Raw genomic sequence first — 13,226 nt, forward strand, 5'->3', positions numbered from 1 at the left:
ACGGTAGCTCTAGTATAGACCACTATGCTTTCGGCTCAATGTTTTAGCACTCACTTATAAAGGGAAAAAGTCTACCACGATACACTAATTCTCTGGTACTCTTCCATCAGGACGCCATGGCTTGAGCCCAAAAAACGGATTTTGAGCGAAGCGAAAAATCTATTTTTGGGTGAGATAGCCATGGCGTCCTGATGGACCCACCCTGTCTGTTATCAGGTCCCGCCCTGCGCCGCTGTATCATGGTGATGAGCGAGCTCCAGACTTTCGGAATGAGGATGGACGTGACGTCATCAAAAGCAATGGCGTCCGTCTGTTTACATCGCGAGTACCGATATCGCCACATCTAGATTGGCTGCGGCTCAGCTCCCAGCCACTCCCTGTCCGCCATATTGAAGAGTTAACTCTGAATGGGTGCAGATAGCAATGTGGCACGTCTATACATGCGTGTCCCCTGTTGATACACGATGTCTTAAGGGGAAACCCTTAAGATACTCGCTCCAGAAGTTAGAATTCTGTGATAACCTGTGGTTTAATTCTCTGGGAAAATCCTAGTAGTGATTACCCAAGGAAGCTACCAGAAAGGAACCTTCCATCAGGACGCCATGGCTATCTCACCCAAAAATAGATTTTTCGCTTCGCTCAAAATCCGTTTTCTCTCGCATCGGGCAGGTCTAATTATGGTCTGATGTGAAATAGTTAAAAGTGCTAGTGTTCAGTGCTTAACAGTGCAGTGGAGGGTACGGCTGCTCGGACCTGTCGTTCTTCTAGCCCTGGACCTCTTTCATGCTCCCCAACCTCTGGGAGAAAGAATGTCGACAGGCGAAGGGAGGCGAGAGGCGTTAGCCCCCAAGCAGTCGTCCCCTCGAGCGTACCTGTTGATGCTTCCCAGGACGCTCGCCCTTGCCATGGGAAAAGCGAGTTAAAAGTGCTCACAGGCGAGGCTGGTGTCTCGCGTTTTTCTCTTCCTGCTAGACAAGAAGAGAGTGACTCGTCAGAAGCCTCGGATGTCTTGAGACCGAGTGTCAAGATCGCGAACGTCATAGTTCCGAGCGTCAAGATCGCGAACGTCATAGTTCCGAGCGTCAAGATCGCGAACGTCATAGTTCCGAGCGTCAAGATCATGAACGTCATAGTTCCGAGCGTCAAGATCGCGAACGTCATAGACGCTCCCTCTCAGCAGGCTGGACGCAAGCAGGACGCACCACTAGCAGCATGCCTGTCAAAGATTCAACGGTCATTACGTCCCTGTTTGACATTTACAAGTCACAAACAGAGGGAGCTCGCAATTGTATTCAACCACGGTGGTGAGATGTCGGTGTAGGTGGGTGGACTAAGTGTTGGACTGTTGAGTGAAGGTTGCACCAGAGGCATATGGTCCGTGCGAATGACGAAGGGCATACCTTTAAAAAATGGCGAAAGTGATGGAGAGCTTAATGCACCACCAGTAATTCGCAGTCGAACGTTGAGTATCTGGATTCCACTTTGGACAGTTTTCTGTTGAAGAAGACCAGGCGCGGTGAGCCATTGACCACCTCCTCGAGTACTGCACCAATAGCGACATCGCTGTTTTCGGTAGAGAGAAGGAGAGAGGCATGTGGCACAGAAAAAGTGAGAGCAGCAGCAGTTAATGGGGCATTCTTTTCATTGCAGAAGGCCTGTTCTTGAAAGGGACCCCTCTTGAGGTCTTTTGGCATGCCCTTAAGGGAAGTGTAGAGGGTTGTAAGAGTGGCGCCGATGGCTGGCAGGAAATGGTGATAGAGGGCGTGGGGAAGTAATGAACGGCTGCTATCTCCTCAGGGAGGGGATGGACTCATTCAGGAGTGATACGGTGCTCCAAGAATGATACTGTACTTTGTTGGGGCTGAAGGTACACTTGTCGCACCAAACTATAAGGTCGTTCTGTTGTAGGCGGCGGAGCACGATGCGTAGGTGACGGAGTTGTTCCTCTTTGGAGGAAGAGAGCACAAGTACTGTATATTCAGTCAACGTAACATACACCGAAGGGGAGGTCCCCAAAGATGCCTTCCATAGGGTGTTGAAAAGTGGCCCCAGTATTATGAAGGTCAAAACAGGAGTAACTGAAGATGTATGTACCAAAGGGGTTGGTGTTGGCGATCTAGGAGATGGCACCTGATAATACCCCTTTAGGAGGTCGAGCTTGAAGAAAACCTTTGCTTTGTGCAAGTAAGATGTCACGTTAGCGATGTTTGGGAGCAGATAGTGATCTGGTTCTGTCTGCATGTTCAAATGCCTGTAATGCCCCATATGGATAAGGGAGCCATCTATCTTCAGGACGATGTGTAAGGGTGACGATCATGGGCTTTTTGGCAAAGGCCCATTTCTTCCATTTCAGCAAACATTTGTTTAGCAGCTGCCAAATGATCTGGTGTAAGATGCCTGAATCTGGCTAACATTGGGAGCCCTGTTGTCTTGATATGGTGATAAATACTGTGTTTGCCAGGAACTGTGGGAGTTTGGTGAAGTTCTGGATGGAAGACGTCCAGGTACGAGTGAGGGGGTGAGCGTAGTCATCCGTGGAGAGTGAGGTTGGAAGGGGTGGGTTTAAGAGGTGTTGACGAGTAAGAGTCTGCGTCGAATAACCGTTAACGAGGAAGCGCCTGTATTGACTAACCGTCGGTGAGCGACATCAACCAGGAGGTGGAAATGTGAGAAGAAATCTGCACCCAGGATTGTCAATGTAACGTCAGCAACGAGAACTTCCAATGATATTTAGCGCTTCTAAACGATAATGTGAGGGTCTTGTATCTGTAGGTGGGCATCGCAGATCCATTGACAGCTACCAGGCGGGCGCCTGTACCTGCATCATGTAAAAAGAAAAGATTAGTAACAGGGGAGGCCACTGCCACAAGTAATGACCTACTTATACATTTTTTGGCTTCTGACAACCGTTCTCAATTTCTTCGCAGCAGCCATGTATCTGAATGATAGTGGCTGCTGTCGATGGGCGTCAGTAAGTAGCAGTAGAGGTTCTTGGTTGGGGCGTGAGTGAGTTGTGGCATATATGGTTGGTGGGCGACTTTGTCGTCGCTCGGACACATCAGGGTGTGGGCATCTATGTCCTACTGCATTCACTTCGGCTTTGGTCGATGTTGAATAGTTGTCCTCTTCGTCAGGAGTAGAGCTATTGGTGGAGGTCTTGAAGGTGGTGAAGTAGCTGTTCATTAGGACGTCGACTTTGGTCATCAGGTCCTACATGGGCATATTTTCATCGGATATGGTAGTGAGTAACCGTTTGGGTAGGTGTCATACCCTAAGGGCACAGAGTAAGTTCACCTCTTGGGGAGAGCCGTCTGCGGCGGGTTGTAGGCGAGCATTACTGGTCATTTCCGTGAAAGCGAGCGAAGCCTTGATCCCCCAACGGTTGTTGAGAGAGCTGAAAAAGTTTGGCTGTACGGGCGATTGGCGATGGTGAGTACTGCTCCAGGGGGTATGTTTTGAAGGTGCCGTACGCTATTGGCGTGTCTCTTTGTCCCAAAGCCAATCTGAGATTTCCGAAAGTGTCCTCTGCGATCGCCGCAAGAACGTTAGTTTGCTTTGGTGTTTGGGTCAGTCAGGCGAAACTGAACTTGGGCATGCTGGAACCAGGGGAACGCTTTTTGCTGATGAAGGGCGGCAGTTTCTTTGAGGCGGCGTGTGTCGAAGAGTCGGGATACAGGAGTGAGGGGGAAGGCGGGAGGAAGTTGGTAACTCAGACGGTCACTAATTGTGCATCTTTAGGGTTAGACGAAATCCACAAACTCTTTAGTCTTTGAGACAAGACAAGTTCCACGTACTCTTTAGACTTTGGGTTAAACAGGATCTCCATACTCTGTAAACTTTGGAGTTGGACACAATCTACATACTCATAAGAGTTTGAGGTTAGACAAAATCTACATACTCTTTAGACTTTGGTGTTAGACAAAATCTACATACTCTTTAGACTTTGGGGTTAGACAAGGTCTACATACTCTTTAGACTTTGGTGTTAGACAAAATCTACATACTCTTTAGACTTTGGGGTACAGTGAGCCCTCACTACTTTGCGGTTCGACCATCGCGGATTCACGACTTCGCGGACTTTTTTCATTAAATACGGCATCCGATTTCATCAGCAAACCACTATTTTTTGGGAAACATCATTTTATTCTAGAAAATTGCTACTCTTTAAATAGTTAATTGCACATTAAGAAAGCGTGTACTTTTGTTTTTAAATTTCGGGTGTGTTTTAAAAATTGAGTATTGTTGACTTCTTTTTGTTTTACTTTTGGCTGTGATCAGATCAGCTGACGACTAGCTGCCGCTCTTGAGAGCGTACGAATACACTAACAAAGTATCGTTTATACCATTTCTTAACTTATTCAAATCGTCTCTACAGTTGATATTACATAAGCACCTATGTGTTATAACCTATCAAATTTTTTTGTTTATTACATTTAAAACAACACACACACACACACACACACACTCTCTCTCTCTCTCTCTCTCTCTCTCTCTCTCTCTCTCTCTCTCTCTCTCGTGTGTGTGTGTGTGTGTGTGTGTGTGTGTGTGCTACTTTTCACTACCTCCCATTCCTTACCCCTTTCTATCTCTCTAACAAATGATATCTTTGTTGCTCCTCAAAGTTTCATTTATATTGAAAATCAATCATGATTCAATTTTCCTTACTTTCTCCAATCTCGCACCATCGGTCACATCGCGGTATTTTCGAAATTTCCTGAAAATCTGCGATATATGTATATACATGCGTTATGAAAAAATCCGCGAAGTGGTGAATCCGCGATAGTCGAACCACGAAGTAGCGAGGGATCACTGTACATGTGATATGGGGCACTCGGCTCTTGAGAGGCGTACTGTAGGTGGGTCATCTTGCAGGTTTTATGTGATCAATGGAGACCCAATGTTCTTTGCCACAAATGTGAATTGAGAAAGCCTTCGGATTGCGATGGATCATGAGGAAAGGGTTCTATAAGGGAGCGTTGGCGGTGGCTTGTTACTGTTGTTGCGCAGGAAAGTGTGCGTTGCAGAGTGCAAATCTATTGGTATGTGTTGCTTATCTGGGGACTTGTAAGTCTGTCACTATGGAGTAAATTTTCCCATAGCGTGACGTAGGCGCTGGTGATTCGACAGGGACAACCATGCACCATTTCAGCTGCCGAGACATCCAGGGCGTCTTTAGGAGTGGTTCTTAGTCCCAGTGAGATCCAGGGAAGCAGAGTAAACCACTTGGAGCATTGGAGCGAGACATCAAAGCTGCGTTGATGTTGCAATGAAAACGTTCAACCATTCCATTGGCAACAGGGCTGTAGGCGATTTTCTGATGTAGGGTGATACCCTGGAGATTTGCTAATGATGTCCACAATTGAGAATTGAAAGTGGTACCCCTGTCAGAAGTAATATGCTCAGGGGTACCAAATCTTACCATCCACCCTGAGAGTAAGGAAGATGTACATAAGGCGGACGTTGCAGTTTCCATGGGAATGGCTTCAGGCCAAAGAGTGGAGCGGTCGATGACTGTAAACAGATTACAATGTCCTTGTGATGTGGGTAGTGGTAGGGGACCTACGACGTCGACATGAACGTGGGCAAAATGACTTTGATGCTGATGAAAGGTGCCCACTCCTAAATCCGTATGTTGATATACTTCTGAAGTTTGACATGAGGTACAGCCAAGGTCCCACTTCTTAGCATCCTTATTAGTGCTGTGCCAAATGAACTTCGTCTTCAGTAGCTGTGTAGTAGATCGGCGCTAGGGATGTGAAAGGCCATAAATGATATCAAACACTTGTTGGCGCATGGGAGCAGGTATCGATGGTCGTGGTCTATTGGTACTGATGTCACAGAGGAGGGTGGCGTTGGAGTCATCGAGGGAGACGTCTTCCCAGTTGAGGGATGTGCATGGTGTCCTACATGCTTGGTACTTGGGATCTATTCATTGGGCCTCTGCCAAGGCTTCATAATACCACCCCAGGTAAATGGCGGCCAATGTGTTCCTTGACAAGGCATTGGCAATGGAATTCATTTTCCCAGGTATGTGTTGAAGGGTGCAATTGTATTCAGCCACGGTGGAGAGATGTCGGTGTAGATGGGTGGACCAGGCGTTGGACTGTTAAGTGAATGTTTGCACCAGAGGCATGTGGTCCGTGCGAATGACGAAGGCCGTACCTTTTAAGAAATGGCGAAAGTGATGGAGAGTTTAATGCACCGCCAGCAATTCGCGGTTGATGGTTGAGTAACCGAATTCCACTTTGGACAGTTTTCTGTTGGAGAAGACCAGGCGCGGTGAGCCATTGACCACCTCCTTGAGTACTGCACCAATAGTGATGTCGCTGTTATCGGTGGAGAGAAGGAGAGAGGCATGTGGCACAGTAAAAGTGAGAGCAGCAGCAGTTAATGGGGCATTCTTTTCATTGCAGAAGGCCTGCTCTTGAAAGGGACCCCTCTTGAGGTCTTTTGGCATGCCCTTAAGGGAAGTGTAGAGGGTTGTAAGAGTGGCGCCAATGGCTGGCAGGAAACTGTGATAGTAGTTGATCATGCCCAATAATTCTTGTATTGCTTTGATGATAGAAGTGGTGGGGAAGTTCTGAACGGCTGCTATCTCCTCAGGGAGGGGATGGACTCATTCAGGAGTGATACGGTGCTCCAAGAATGATACTGTACTTTGTTGGGGCCAAAGGTACACTTGTCGCACCAAACTGTAAGGTCGTACTGTTGTAGGCGGTGGAGCACGATGCGTAGGTGACGGAGTTGTTCCTCTTTGGAGGAAGAGAGCACAAGTACTGTATTCAGCCAACGTAACATACACAGAAGGAAAGGTCCCCAAAGATGCCTTCCATAGGGGGTTGAAAAGTGGCCCCAGTATTATGAAGGTCAAAATAGGAGTAACTGAAGATGTATGTACCAAAGGGGGTGGTTTTGGCGATCTACTATGCATATCAGACCCTATGACATACTGTTTTTCGCAAATATCTTTGAGACGAAGACTCAGATCAGCATGGTGCTTTGGCAGATTGTTTCACACACTCCGCTAATTTTTGACACTACTGTACATTGTCAAATGCTGCTAATTATGGCGTTTACTCTTGACTGTGAAGTCAAAAACCTGCGTGAGCCATTTACACATTCGAACAGGTGAGGCGTGACGTAGTAGTGACGTCCATTCTTCCACTAACTCCGCCCCTGCCTTCCCGTACTACCACCATCCCTCCCTTTCCCTCCCTCCTACCCCACTCCTACTCTCTCTTCCCACCCTCTTTCTCCTCCATACAGTACCTCCCTTTCCTCTCCCTCAATCCCCCCTTCTCTCTCTCTCTCTCTCTCTCTCTCTCTCTCTCTCTCTCTCTCTCTCTCTCTCTCACGAAGAAATGAAGCTATGCACACATGACTTATTTATAATGGCGGATAACTCGAATGTATATATGTTAAGTATGGTAGGGTGTTTTATGTATGACCCTGATTCCTGTTCCAGCGCAACTTGCTGTTGCTTAATTATTGTATGAGGTTTGTTTGACAATTATTCAACCATTGAAAGTTATACGAGTATGCGACCCTAATGCCCATAGGTTACGTTGAACGTATGATGGGATGAAGGATGTAGCTGACGCTTGGTCATTTATAGGAAATCGTGTAAGAGATGGAAAGGAAAAGGGTGGAACTGAAATGGGAATCCGATGCAGAGTAAAAACTTGAAACGAAATTGAAGTGATAAATATATGAATAATTTATTCTATTAGGAAAAGGCTGCCATATGTTAAAAAGTCATTGCAGACATAAATAGACAGCGAGTATATGATGGCTGGATTAATACTATAAATAACTGACCACATATTTTACTTTTAATATTCACTCTCGAGGTTGATGCAGACGAGATCAACACCTTCTTGTATGTTGTCAGAGGACCAATACTCGTCCTCGAAGGCTCTGGCTCGTCGCACCGCTCCTGCCCACACCTCCTTTGTTGCTGCACAGCTTGACTTCTTGCAGCCTCACTTGTAGATCTACTTGGGTAAATCGCTGCAAGGTGGAGCGCACATACCGCTTCATGGCGCCCCACACCTGTTCGATGGCGTTAAGCTCGGGATGTGCAGGTGGAAGTCGGACGACTTCATGTCCCCATTCATGGATGACATTGTCAACTGTGTACCTTGGTTCTGGTCGGTTCTTCCTGCAGAGTTGAAGAAGCTCCAGGCGTGTGGCGTGGTGCGGGAAGGGGATTATGCGGCTCGCCAGCCAATTCACCAACTCTGCTTTCTTGGTGGCGGTGGTGGGGCAGTGACTTTCCTCCGTCAACTGGCTGTGGTAAGGCGCGTTGTCCAGCACCAAAACCGATGGTTCATCTAAGGACGGTAGAAGTTGCAACGTGAGCCAGCGGAGGAATAGAGTGCTGTTCATTTCCCCGTGGTAGTTACTGGTTTTGTTTTTTGCAGGGAAGCACAGAAATGAATAATTTACAAAACCGTGTTCTGTGCCTCCTGCTACTACCACAAATCACTCCCCTTCTCCAGGTGGCACCTGATGGCTGTAGGTAGCACTAGTAGCAGGCTGGGATGTGTCTACCCACTCCCTGTTGTGCTGCATTCGAGTGGTGAACCATGTCTCATCCACGTATACTACTTGTCTTCCCTCCTTTCGATGTGGCTGGAGTGCTCGGAGAGCCCCAACACGGTGACACACAACATCTACCGACTCCTTCCTTAGGTACATTTTCCTCTGTGAAATCCTGAAGCGGAATCCCATGTTGTGCAGCACTCGCCACTTCGTCATTTCTGAGGTTTCCCCTGGAATAATACTTGCCGTCTTCAAACTTTCAGTCAGGGTGCCAATAGTAAAGGTTTCCTTTGCTGCAAACTTGGCATGGACATGGCGGCGAATGGCACCAACAGTGAAACTGTCAAAAACAGGTGGTGTGGCAGTGTCACAAGGGGAGTGGCTGTCCCGCATGGTGAATCTGGCCGAGAACGTGTGCTTCGCTGAACCAGCAACCGCACTGCATTTGTGGTCATTCCCATGACCTCTGCAACACGATCATAGGGCCTGTTGGGGAAAGGAAATCGGAAATGATAACATGTTCGAAACTATTATGTTGAGATTTTTTTTTTTTTACCAGGCAACAATCAAAATAATGTTCCCTTTTATTTTCATAGGTAGCTGTGAAAGATATTGACTGGTTCATCTGTAACTATGGAATACAACTTTGATTCATTACTTAAATATTCAAACTTATCCTCAGTTTCCTTTCAATATGCTCTTGGTTGAAGATAAGGAAGAGTCGTAGTGCGATGACTCCTTTGCACCCACGCGGACATCGCTGCATGTTGGCCATGGTTGAGAGCGATGAAATACTTCTCCACAGGACTTTGCCATCAGCCGTATATCGGCCACACGCCAGTTACTCACCATGTTACCTTCTGCACTTACCAAATACGGTATAACGGTCAAAGAAGCAAGAACATCGATTACGATTGTTTGCATAAACGATCAAACCTTACTCGGCATATAATTTTTATTAATCTGTCATACTTGTGTCTGGCTTCATTTACCGTGTAGCCTCAAGACAGACAGAGAGAGAGAAAGAGAAAGAGAGAGAGAGGGGGGGAAAATGTGGAAGGGGTAAGGGACGTATGGAGGAGAAAGAGGTAGGGGGATAGGGAGGGGGCTAAAAGGGGAGGAAAGGGAGTAGGGGAAGCCAGGAGTGGAGGTGTGGGTGGATAGATGTCACATACGTCACGCCTCACCTGTTCGAATGTGTAGTAGCTCACGCAGGTTTTTGACTTCACAGTCGAGTAAATGCCATAATTAGCCGCATTTTACAGTGTATAATAGTGTTAAAAATTAGCGGAGTGTGTGAAACAATCCGTGCTAAAGCACCATGCTGATCCGAGTCTTCCGTTTCAAAGATATTTGCAAAAAACAGTATGTCATAGGGTCTGATATGCATAGGAGGAGATGGCACCTGATAATACCCCTTTAGGAGGTCGAGCATGAAGAAAACCTTTGCTTTGTGCAAGTAAGATATCACGTTAGCGATGTTTGGGAGCAGGTAGTGATCCGGTTCTGTCTGCATGTTCAAATGCCTGTAATCCCCCATATGGACAAGGGAACCATCTATCTTCAGGACGATGTGTAAGGGTGACGATCATGGGCTTGAGGCTTTTTGGCAAAGGCCTATTTCTTCTATTTCAGCGAACATTTGTTTAGCAGCTGCCAAATGATCTGGTGTAAGATGCCTGAATCTGACTAACACTGGGAGCCCTGTTGTCTTGATATGGTGATAAATACTGTGTTTGCCAGGAACTGTGGGAGTTTGGTGAAGTTCTGGATGGAAGACTTACGGGTACGAGTGAGGGGGTGAGCGTAGTCATCCGTGGAGAGCGAGGTTGGAAGGGGTGGGTTTAAGAGGTGTTGACGAGTAAGAGTCTGCATTGGCTAACCGTCGGTGAGCGACATCAACCAGGAGGTGGAAATGTGAGAAGAAATCTGCACCCAGGATTGTCAATGTACCGTCAGCAATGAGAACTTCCAATGATATTTGGCGCTTCTAAACGATAATGTGAGGGTCTTGTATCTGTAGGTGGGCATCGCAGATCCATTGACAGCTACCAGGCGGGCGCTTGTACCTGCATCATGAAAAAAGAAAAGATTAGTAACAGGGGAGGCCACTGCCACAAGCAATGACCTACTTATACATTTTTTGGCTTCTGACATCCGTTTGCAATTTCTTCGCAGCAGCCATGTATCTTGAATGATAGTGGCTACTGTCGATGGGCATCAGTAAGTAGCAGTAGAGGTTGTTGGTTGGGGCATGAGTTGTGGCATATATGGGTGGTGGGCGGCTTTGTCGTTGCTCGGACACATCACGGTATGGGCATCTATGTCCTACTGCATTCACTTCGGCTTTGGTCGATGTTGAATAGTTGTCCTCTTCTTCAGGAGTAGAGCTATTGATGGAGGTCTAGAAGGTGGTGAAGTAGCTGTTCATAAGGACGCCGACTTTGGTCATCAGGTCCTTCATGGGCAAAATATTGTCATCGGATATGGTAGTGAGTAACCGTTCGGGTAGGCGTCATATACCCTAAGGGCACAAAGTAAGTTCACCTCTTGGGGAAAGCCGTCTGCGGCGGGTTATAGGCGAGTATTATTGGTCATTTCCGTGAAAGCGAGCGAAGCCTTGATCCCCCAACGGTTGTTGAGAGAGCTGAAAAAGTTTGGCTATATGGGCGATTGGCGATGGTGAGTACTGCTCCAGGGGGTATGTTTTGAAGGTGCCGTACGTTATTGGCGTGTCTCCTTGTCGCAAAGCCAATCTGAGATTTGCGAAAGTGTCCTCAGGGATCGCTGCAAGAACGTTAGTTTGCTTTGGTGTTTGGGTCAGTCAGGCAAAACTGAACTTGGGCATGCTGGAACCAGGGGAACGCTTTTTGCTGATGAAGGGCGGCAGTTTCTTTGAGGCGGCGTGTGTCAAAGAGTCAGGTTCTGTAGGAGGCATTGTAACAAGTAGGATACAGGAGTGAGGGGGAAGGCGGGAGGAAGCTGGTAACTCAGACGGTCAGTAATTGTGCATCCACAAACTCTTTAGTCTTTGAGACAAGACAAGTTCCACATACTCTTTAGTCTTTGAGACAAGACAAGTTCCACATACTCTTTACACTTTGGGTTAGACAGGATCTCCATACTCTGTAAACTTTGGTGTTGGACAAAATCTACATACTCATAAGAGTTTGAGGTTAGACAAACTCTACATACTCTTTAGACTTTGGGGTATAACAAAATCTTAATACTCTTCAGACTTTGAGGTTAGACAAGAACTACATTTCTAAATTAATTTTGAATTTACTGGGTGTAAATATCCTGAATCATCTGGAGGTAATTGCTTCACGGTAGTTAAGGTAGAAACTCTATTTGAAATTCCTGTGTAATTTATTGAAAAAAATTTAGTTTTGCTAAAGGTATGACTTAGAAATGGGACTTAAATTTAGATGGATGCCTTTTTAATTGTTTAGTGAAAGTGATGTCCTAAAATAGGTTAATAAAATAACAAAAGGATATTTGTGAAAACAATTGGTAACGTATTAAGGCCGGATCCTATTTCTAGTTCCCATTAGAAATTCCAGTTCACCAAGTAGGCCTAGACAAAAATTAGCAGAGATCAGTTTGCACTATGGAACTAAATATTAGATATTAAGAAATATTTTATATCAAGATTGTTTAATTGTTCTTCTGTTGTTTTTAAATAAGAAAATTATTTTATTTTCATTTTTTTTATAGGTAATGGACTGAAATGATGGACGGTTTCTGCTCTTCTTCAACTGAAGACTAAACTCGTGTGAAACTCGAGGCTGACTTCATCATATAAACCTATAGAATGGTGAGTGTTGAGTTTAATTTAAAGAGAGAGAGAGAGAGAGAGAGAGAGAGAGAGAGAGAGAGAGAGAGAGAGAGAGAGAGAGAGAGAGAGAGAGAGAGAGAGTGTGTGTGTGTTCCTCTTGCCTTGATACTCCATTTCTCAATACTCCCCGTTTCTCTTGCCTCAATACTCCCCAGTTTCGCTTGCCTCAATACTCCCCAGTTTCGCTTGCCTCAATACTCCCCAGTTTCGCTTGCCTCAATACTCCCCAGTTTCGCTTGCCTCAATACTCCCCAGTTTCGCTTGCCTCAATACTCCCCAGTTTCGCTTGCCTCAATACTCCCATTCTCCTCTCTTTGTCTTCTCGAGTCATTAAAATACATTAATTTTTGGGACAGTTTTAATTGTTAACATATGTATTTTGGAGCCTCATTAGCCTTTTCTCTGTTTTAATTCAACTTGTCCGTTTCACATATGTAGTGTTTTTAATGACTTAACTATTTCTTTGTTCCTATCTTGGTGTTTTAATACGCATTTTGTCCCAGGTAAGACTACAGCAAATATAATATTACGTATTTAAGACTACAATAAATAACGATATAATATTGCGCATATTGTAATTATGTTCTTTTAGACATAACTTTGATAAGAGTTTTAGAAAGATGAAAAATACTTTTATCTAAATAGGAGATAATTATATATGCAATCTAATAGACTATAATATACCATTTTTCAGTAGGCCTAATGTTATATCATTTGCACTAGGCCTAATGTTGAATATAGGTGATATTATATCATTTGTAATAGGCCTTGTGTCGTTAACATGGACAAAATGTGTTATTTAAAACCAAGATAGGAACAAATATATGTTATATTGACAAATACCA

The 13,226-nt window shown here is 45.5% G+C and overlaps 1 long non-coding RNA gene and 1 pseudogene across 2 annotated transcripts in view; one reads left to right on the forward strand and one right to left on the reverse strand.

Moving 5' to 3' along the window:
- The window catches only part of LOC137633385 (uncharacterized), a 233,424-nt gene that overhangs the window by 219,513 nt on the left and 685 nt on the right, over window positions 1–13,226 (forward strand). For both annotated transcript variants that reach the window (XR_011042185.1, XR_011042184.1), the window contains exon 2: window positions 12,261–12,360. This is a non-coding gene — a long non-coding RNA (uncharacterized lncRNA). The remainder of the gene's footprint in view (window positions 1–12,260; window positions 12,361–13,226) is intronic.
- Window positions 5,185–9,318, reverse strand: LOC137633487 (uncharacterized; annotated as a pseudogene).

The sequence above is a fragment of the Palaemon carinicauda genome, chromosome 43, assembly GCF_036898095.1.
Source record: "Palaemon carinicauda isolate YSFRI2023 chromosome 43, ASM3689809v2, whole genome shotgun sequence".
Classification (NCBI taxonomy): Eukaryota; Metazoa; Arthropoda; class Malacostraca; order Decapoda; family Palaemonidae; genus Palaemon; species Palaemon carinicauda.